This window comes from Taudactylus pleione, unplaced genomic scaffold (assembly GCF_031769625.1).
Source record: "Taudactylus pleione unplaced genomic scaffold, aTauple2 ptg000128l, whole genome shotgun sequence".
Taxonomy (NCBI): Eukaryota; Metazoa; Chordata; class Amphibia; order Anura; family Myobatrachidae; genus Taudactylus; species Taudactylus pleione.
The window spans coordinates 9,740,889-9,749,560 of NW_028284530.1; positions in this window are offsets into that span (position 1 = coordinate 9,740,889).

Sequence of the window (8,672 nt, forward strand, 5' to 3'; positions counted from 1 at the left end):
GCTCAGAAGTTGATTGACAACATGCCAGGGCGAATTGCAAAAGAAGGATCAACACTGCAAATATTGACTCTTTGCATAAACTTAATGTAATTGTCAATAAAAGCCTTTGACACTTATGAAATGCTTGTAATTTTCTTCAGTATACCATAGTAACGTCTGACAAAAAGGTCTAAAAACACTGAAGCAGAAAACTGTGAAAATCAATACTTGTGTAATTCTCAAAACTATTGGCCATGGCTGTACACACGATTCTCTACACATCCTACACCCTATAGTATAGGAGCAATCGCATCGCAACCATTAAATGGTATAACCATAGATGGATACTATGAGCCTGGTTAACCAGCGCTTTGCTAAAATATGCTACTTGCCAAAACACATCTGAGCAGAAGGATGCCCATTACTGCCTTATCCATACGATGACATGCAACAACGTAAACATCGGTACCATCAACGCACAGGCGGCAGCCATGCTTCCTATGCGGAAAGTCTGAACAGCTGCTTTTTGGCAGCTCTCCTGATAGGCAGAGAGCTCTTGTTAGGAATGGACATCGGAAGCCCGCCATTGAATAGTTGCCGTGCTTCCGACATCAAATCTTTCGATGCAATTGCAACTAGCCACCGCATCTCAACAATTTGATACTATAACCAGTGCGATGGTTATAGTACCGGGGGGGGCTAGCAGCACCCTCGCCCACGTTACTGTGGGGGCGTTCCCAGCATTCTCCGAGATGCTGGGCTGCCCCCAGGCTCCCCCTGTGCAGCGAATAGATACCGTGCACATGCACACGTCATCTATTCTGCTGCACACCCTCTTGCTCTACTATGCAGAGCAGCGGTGTGTGCTTCCCCTCCACAGCCAGCTATTGGATGGTCATTGGAAAGCTGCATCCGATGGCTGGCAAACATCGAATTTCTACTTCAGGGTCCATAGGATATCCACAGGATACCTTGGGTATAGGTGTGACGTCAGTCGCGGGGCACCAAAGAGTTAAGCTTTCAGCCTCCCAGGATGCACTAGGTCCCCCTCCTATACCCCGCCCCCGGGCCAAGGCACCTCAGTTTAGTTTGGTGCCCGGCCGGCGTCAGGTGCACCTGTCGGAGTGGGGGCTAGAAGAGCCCCTGAAGCTTTCTTCAGTGCAGCTGTGGCTGCACATCTGGATGTACAGCATGGACAGTCAGTCCTGACGTCCATGCTGTCTTCCCTACACCCCCGCCGGTACCAGAACGCCGGTACCGATCCGGGGATGCTGGTGAGCATCTGGGGTCACAACTAGCGGTGACCCCAGATGTTCCGGACCATGGCCGGATCCAAGGGGGACAAAGGTAAGCAGCGGGGTCCCGCGGTGGGTCCCCGCTGGTCACATGGTCCTAAGTCCCCAGGCAGGGGGCTCCCTGGGGACTGGCTGCAGCGTGGAGCCAGGTACTGAACCTGCGCTTTCCACTACCCCCTGGGACAGCGGACCGCAGCAGAGCGGTAGCGCTGCGGCGTCCCAGGGGTTAAATGCATGCCAGGGGAGCGCGCATTGCCTGTCTCACAGCCGGCGCCTCCCCCGCTGCACACAGCCCTCTCTGCACTGTGCTGACTGGTCCTGTGTCAGCGCTCCTCCCCCAGGCCAGCTTCTCTCTGCTCCTCGGCGGCCATCTTCTCTGCAACGCATGGTGAACGCTGCTGGAAGCCTGGAAAGAAGCATCGTGGTCTGGGTCCCCCCGCATACCTCTCCTCCGCTGTGGCTCAGGTCTGTGTATGCAGCACTGTGTCCTACCAGGCCCTGTGTCTGTGTAGTTGAGTGATCAGCGCTGTTAGTGCAGGAATTGTTATTTCTCTGCATTGTATGTGACTGTGCTAGCGCTGCTGCCTGTAACTTTATCTTCTCAAAACTGTCAGCTTTATTACTGTCCCTGTTCTTTCTGCTAAAGCCCTTGCAGTGCGGTGCTGCAGGGTGGTCTCTCGCCTATTTAATACTTAATTGGTGAGAGAGGTCACATACGTGGTGCCATCATGTCTGAAAGTGATTTTCCCCTCCGGCTACAGTGTACCACGTGAAAAGTACCGTTAGCGGAGGGGGAGGGTAGCGCGGAGGGCCTTTGCTGGCAGTGTTTGTCCATGGCGCTCCGCAGCCCGCGTTTACTCCGATGGGTTTGTCCCAGCAGTCTGTGGTGTCGTCACCCATGCAGGGGTTCCCACGACAATTGGTGGTACCCCACAGTCTCCCTATTTCCCCGCTCCCGGGTTCTCAGGAGCCAGCGTGGGTTAACTCCCTGACGAGTTCTGTACAGCACTTGTCGGATGTGTTGCAAGGGGAGTCTGTGATGCGGCCTCGTAAAAGGCCGGTGGCGTCTCTGTCCGCTCCTTATGAGGATGACGAAGGGACGTCTGATGATGGGGAGATTCTGGATCCTTACGATCAGGAACCTCTCCATACTAAGGACGCTGATGCTAAGTCCAAAGTATATATTCCTGGACTTATTCGGGCGGTCCGCACAGCCTTGGTGATTGAGGACGAAGTTCCCCCAGCGGCTAAATCTAAGTATGCCTTTTTCAAAGATGTGAAGGGCGATGCCACAGTCTTTCCTCTTTCGGGTCAGTTGGTGGACCATTTAGAGGAAGCGTGGAAACAACCTGGCAAAAGATACCAGCCGCAGAGACGCCTGGCGGTGGCTTATCCGTTCGCGGATAATTATTTTGCTAAGTGGGAATCCCCTCCACAGGTGGATTCTCACGTGACCCGTATTGTCCGTAGTGCCACATTGCCGATGCCATCCATGTCCTCCCTTAAGGATGCTACGGACCGCAAGGTAGAAATCTGCCTGAAGTCCGCTTATTCCCTTGCAGGGGGGGCAGCACGGCCGGCTATGGCCATTTGCTGGGTTGCCAGAGCGATGGAGCGCTGGGCGGATTCATTAGAGGCTTCTTTTGAATCCGACTGTCCGGCCGAACAGGCGGAGTTGATTGGCAATCTCTGTGATTCGGCCACCTACATCAACGAGGCGGCTCTAGACATTAGTACTCTGGTGTCTAGAATTTCTTCAGCAGCGGTAGCTGCTCGTCGCACCTTGTGGCTGCGATCCTGGAAGGCGGACGCAGATTCCAAGAAAGGTCTGGAAGCGTTGCCGTTTACCGGAGAAGTTCTCTTCGGTCCGGATCTGGATAAGATTGTGGCCACGCTGGCGGCAGCCAAATCTGCTTGTCTCCCGTCGGCCGCTGCTCCTTCTGGTTCTGGACCATCGTCCTTTCGGTCATCTAGGGCCCAGGGCAGGCCCAAACCACAGTCGTTTCCTCGACAGGCTGGCCCTAAGAAATCGGTCAAGCCCCGGAAACAGGCATGGAGTACCAGACGTCCGGCCCCCAAGCCAGATGACAAGCCTGCAGCCTGACGGTCCGGGCCTCCCTTTGGGGGATCCCAGGGTGGGAGGCCGCCTGCTGCAGTTCTCCCAGTATTGGTCGGTCACTACGACAGACACTTGGGTTCTGGAGGTGGTCTCCCACGGGTACGCCCTCTCCTTCCGGCACAGACCCCCGGCTCGATTTTTCACCACGGGTCTACCATCAGACCGGAACAAGGTTACGGAGCTGCGGAAGGTATTGCACACTATGCTCCAGGCTGGAGTTATAGTGCCTGTTCCATTCTCCCAGAGGGGCCAGGGTTTCTATTCAAATCTATTTTTGGTACAGAAACCCAATGGGTCATATCGTCCGATTCTCAACCTCAAAGCACTCAACAAGTCTTTGCGGGTCCCGAAGTTTTGGATGGAGACCCTACGGTCCATCATTCTGGCGCTGGAACCTGGGGACTACATGGTGTCATTGGACATACAGGACGCTTACCTGCATGTCCCTATTCTTTTGCGCCATCAAGAGTTCCTTCGGTTTGCAATCCGCAGCGACCACTTCCAGTTTTGGGCGTTACCTTTTGGCCTGGCGACAGCACCTCGTGTTTTCACCAAGGTGATGGCGGTCATGGCGGCTTCTCTGCGGCTGCAAGGAGTCCGCATGTTGCCGTACTTGGTCGACCTGTTATTGGTGGCAGGATCTCCAGAGCTCCTGTTACACCACTTGGACCTGACCATTGCACTGCTGCAACGGCACGGCTGGCTAATCAACTGGCAGAAGTCCACTCTAATCCCGTCTCGGAGGATTCTGCATCTTGGAGCCTTATTGGACTCGGGACAGCAATGGATCTTCGTGACGGAGGACAAGATCTCTGCTTTACAGTCAAGGGTGCGCAGTTGTCTGCACAGCCGCCGGGTGTCCTTACACTCGGCGATGAGGTTACTGGGCTCCATGGTGTCGGTGTTCGACATGGTGGAATACGCCCAGTTTCATTCCAGACCTCTGCAGCACCTGATCCTGTCCAAGTGGAATGGGCTGCCTCAGTCTCTGAAGTTCCAGACGTTTGTGCTCACCCCGGAGGTTCGCCTGTCCCTTGCGTGGTGGTTAAAGACGACCCACCTCAACAAGGGATGTCCGTTCTGGGTTCCAAATTGGGTCCTGTTGACAACGGACGCCAGTCTTCGGGGCTGGGGAGCAGTTTCGGGTCCACACTTGTTCCAGGGCAGGTGGACGCCGACAGAAGCGGAGCTTCCAATAAATATCTTGGAACTCCGTGCGGTCTTCAATGCTCTCCTGCAGGCACAGCGGTTTCTCCAGGGTCACCCGGTGCAGGTCCAGTCGGACAACGCTACCACCGTGACCTACATAAACAGGCAAGGAGGAACTCGCAGTCGGGTGGCTCTCGTAGAGGTCTCTCGGATCCTGGTTTGGGCGGAGCGCAATCTTCCGGCCATATCAGCGGTCTTCATCCTGGGAGTGCTAAATTGGGAGGCGGACTTTCTAAGTCGCCAGGACGTTCATCCAGGGGAATGGTCCCTGCACCCGGACGTTTTTCAACTACTGGTGGACAGGTGGGGTCTTCCAGAAATCGACCTCATGGCGTCCCGGCACAACAACAAGTTGCCGGTGTACGGGTCTCGCACAAGAGACAAAGGGGCGTCTCTGGTGGATGCTCTGTCCGTCCGGTGGACGTTCCGGTTCGCATACCTGTTCCCTCCGGTCTCCCTTCTTCCACGGGTAATCCGGAAATTCAAACAGGAAGGAGGGACGCTCCTGTTGATAGCTCCCGCGTGGCCCAGACGGCACTGGTTCTCAGACCTTCAGGGTCTGTCCGTGGACAGTCCTCTGCGGTTGCCGCTACGACCGGACCTTCTGTCTCAGGGTCCTTGCCTTCACCCGGACCTGACTCGGCTGTCTTTGACGGCGTGGCTGTTGAGACGGCCATGCTAAGGTCCCGGGGGTTTTCCAGCTCTGTGGTGCGTACCATGTTGCGAGCTCGGAAACCGTCTTCCGCGAGGATATACCATCGCGTGTGGCATACGTTCTTCCAGTGGTGTCGACCGAGAGGTTTGGCACCGCGGGAGTTTCGTCTGTCTCGGATTCTCGCCTTCCTACAAGCGGGACTAGATCATGGGCTTCGCCTTGCTTCTTTGAAGGTACAGGTTTCGGCCCTATCTGTCTGGTTTCACCGTAGGATTGCTACAATCCCGGATGTGCGCACCTTTATGCAAGGTGTTCTCCGTATTCAGCCGCCCTTTGTTCCACCTGTGGCGCCTTGGGATTTGGCTGTGGTCCTGAGGGCTCTCCAAGGACCGCCGTTTGAACCACTGGGCTCAGTGGATATTAAATGGCTAACAGCTAAGACTGTTTTCCTTCTGGCCATTGCTTCGGCCAGACGTGTTTCTGAGTTAGGGGCTCTTTCTTGTAGACCCCCTTTCTTGGTTTTTCATGGGAACAGGGCAGTGCTACGCACTCGGCCCGAGTTTCTTTCCAAAGTTGTTTCCCAGTTTCATGTTAACGAGGAAATAGTTGTTCCGGCCTTTAAGTCACCGGGTCTTTCTGTGGGTGAGGCCTCTTTGGATGTTGTGCGGGCCTTAAGGACTTATGTTGACCGCACTTCTTCGTTTAGGAAGTCGGACGCTTTGTTTGTCCTCTATGGCTTTCGTAAAAAGGGTTGGCCTGCTTCAAAGCAAACTTTGGCAGCCTGGATCCGTATGGCTATTTCTGAAGCTTATCTTCATGAAGGCCTACCGGTCCCTCCTTCTCTGAAGGCTCATTCCACTAGGTCTGTGGGTCCTTCGTGGGCAGCTCGTCGTGGTGCCTCGGCAGTTCAGATCTGCAAGGCTGCTACATGGTCTTCTGTCCATACCTTCGTGAGGTATTACAGGTTTGACACCTTCGCCTCTCAGGATGCTTCCTTTGGGCGGCGGATTCTCCTTTCTGCACAGGAGCGTCCCCACCCTTAAAGGATACTGCTTTGGGACATCCCCAAGGTATCCTGTGGATACCCTATGGACCCTGAAGTAGAAAATATGAGATATGGTAAGAACTTACCCTTGTTATCTCTATTTCTACGAAGTCCATAGGGTTCCACAGGACTCCCGCCCTGTCGCACCTGTGCTGCAGATGGGCTTTGCTCTGGTCACCGGTTTTCCGTCTCCCTCTGGTGAGAATGTGATTCTTGTATGTGTCCAGATCTTTGTTCTCTCTCTTCCTTCTCCTCCGGCCTATGGCTTGGTAACTAACTGAGGTGCCTTGGCCCGGGGGCGGGGTATAGGAGGGGGACCTAGTGCATCCTGGGAGGCTGAAAGCTTAACTCTTTGGTGCCCTGCGACTGACGTCACACCTATACCCAAGGTATCCTGTGGAACCCTAACCATCGACTTCTGATGTCCATCCCTACTACACACTATGCTCTACACATCCTACACCCTATACTATACACTTCCTGTACACTACACACATCCTACACCCTATTCTATACACATTCTAAAGACTATGCTATATACACCATGCAATACACACACTATACACACATCCTTTACACTATACTATACACATCCTACTCACTACATACTCTACACATCTTACACACGGGGTTCTATTCATGTAGTTGTGAAAAAAATGTTCATAAAGGCTCCATGTCAGGATCGCTTCCCTATACAGTAGTATTGGGAGAATGATTCATAGAAAAATGGAAAGCTCAGCTTTCCGTTCCTCTGCTGTGTGCTGCCATCTCAGGATGGTGTAACCTGTAGTAAGAAGCCACTCCAATTAAAAAGAGCAGGGAAGTTAATACTTCCCTGCCTCCTACCTGTCATCGGTACCCGCTCCGCCCCCTTTTCAGAGTCCAGTAGCCAATGCACCTTTATGTAATACATAGTACCAGCATATGGCATGTTCCCTTGGAATCGGTATGATATGCCGGCTGTCGGGATGCCTCCTGTCAGAATACCGACAGCGGCAGCCCGAAGGTTGGTATCCCGACAGGGTTCGGGTAAGTATACTTACCATTCCTCCCCTAACCCTCCCCGTTAGTTCCTGAACCTAAGTCCCCCTCCTTCATGCCTAAACCTAACCCTTCCCCCTTAGTGCCTAAACCTACCCCCCCCCAGTAGTGCCTGACCCTAACCCTCCCCCCTAGGGGTGCCTAACTCCCCACCAAAAACCCTACCGCTAACCCCACTGACTGCCCTAACCCCCCACCCTCCACGGCTAAGAGGATGGGTGTCCGTTCGTCTGCTTTCCGGCATCAGGATTAAGATAGGCGACGCCTATCCTAACTCCCTTGTTGGGATATCAGCGTCGGCATTTAGACCGGCGGCCTTGCGGCTGCCGGTCAGCTGACTACATCCCGTATCCTTTAGTAGTGTAAACTTATACTGTATATACTAATATAATTATGTTGTGTCTGTCTTTTTCAAGTTGGAGCAAAAACTACTGAACAGATTTTCATTAGAGCTGCATCATTTTGTAGTGAAAACTCTTAGACATAACCTGCACTTTGATTCACTGGACAAATCACAATCTTTACCAACACCCGCAGATCGTATCCGATTCATAATCAAGACTCACTTCGTTCCTAGGTCTTTTAGACCTTTGCAAGGCTAAAAATTCTCCTTAAGACAAAAAAGATTTTTCATCCAATCCATAAATTCTTGAAATTCGCTAGACTGCTGAGCAGTGTGGGACTCTCTTGTACACAATCCTCACAAAAGACCACATCTTGTGTCCCAGAAAAAGGTTTACCACATGCTGCACAGACACATTTTAGATGCATCTTCATAGCCTTCTTTTTGACTCCCATGGTAGCCAAAGCCACACTTAAACCAAAACAGCCTAATTACTATCCTAACACTAAAACAACTAAATTATATATGTATATATATACACACAGTGCCTTGCAAAAGTATTCACCCCCCTTTGCATTTTTCATGTTTTGTTGCCTCACAACCTGGAATTAAAATGGATTGTTTGAAGGTGTGCATCATTTCATTCACAGAATATGCCTACAACTGTGGAGTTGTGTTTTTTTAATATTGTGAATCAAACAACATTTAGGACATAACAGAAAATTTCAGCGTACATAACTATTCACCCCCCTAAAGTCAGGACTTTGTCGAGCCACCTTTTGTGTCAATTACAGCTGCAAGTCGCTTTGGATAAGTCTCTATGAGCTTGCCACATCTTGCCCCAGGGATTTTTGCCCATTCCTCAAGGCAAAACTGCTCCAGCTCCATCATGTTGGATGGTTTCCGCTTCTGAACAGCAATCTTCAAGTCTGACCACAGATTCTCAATTGGATTGAGATCTGGGCTTTGACTAGGCCATTCCAATA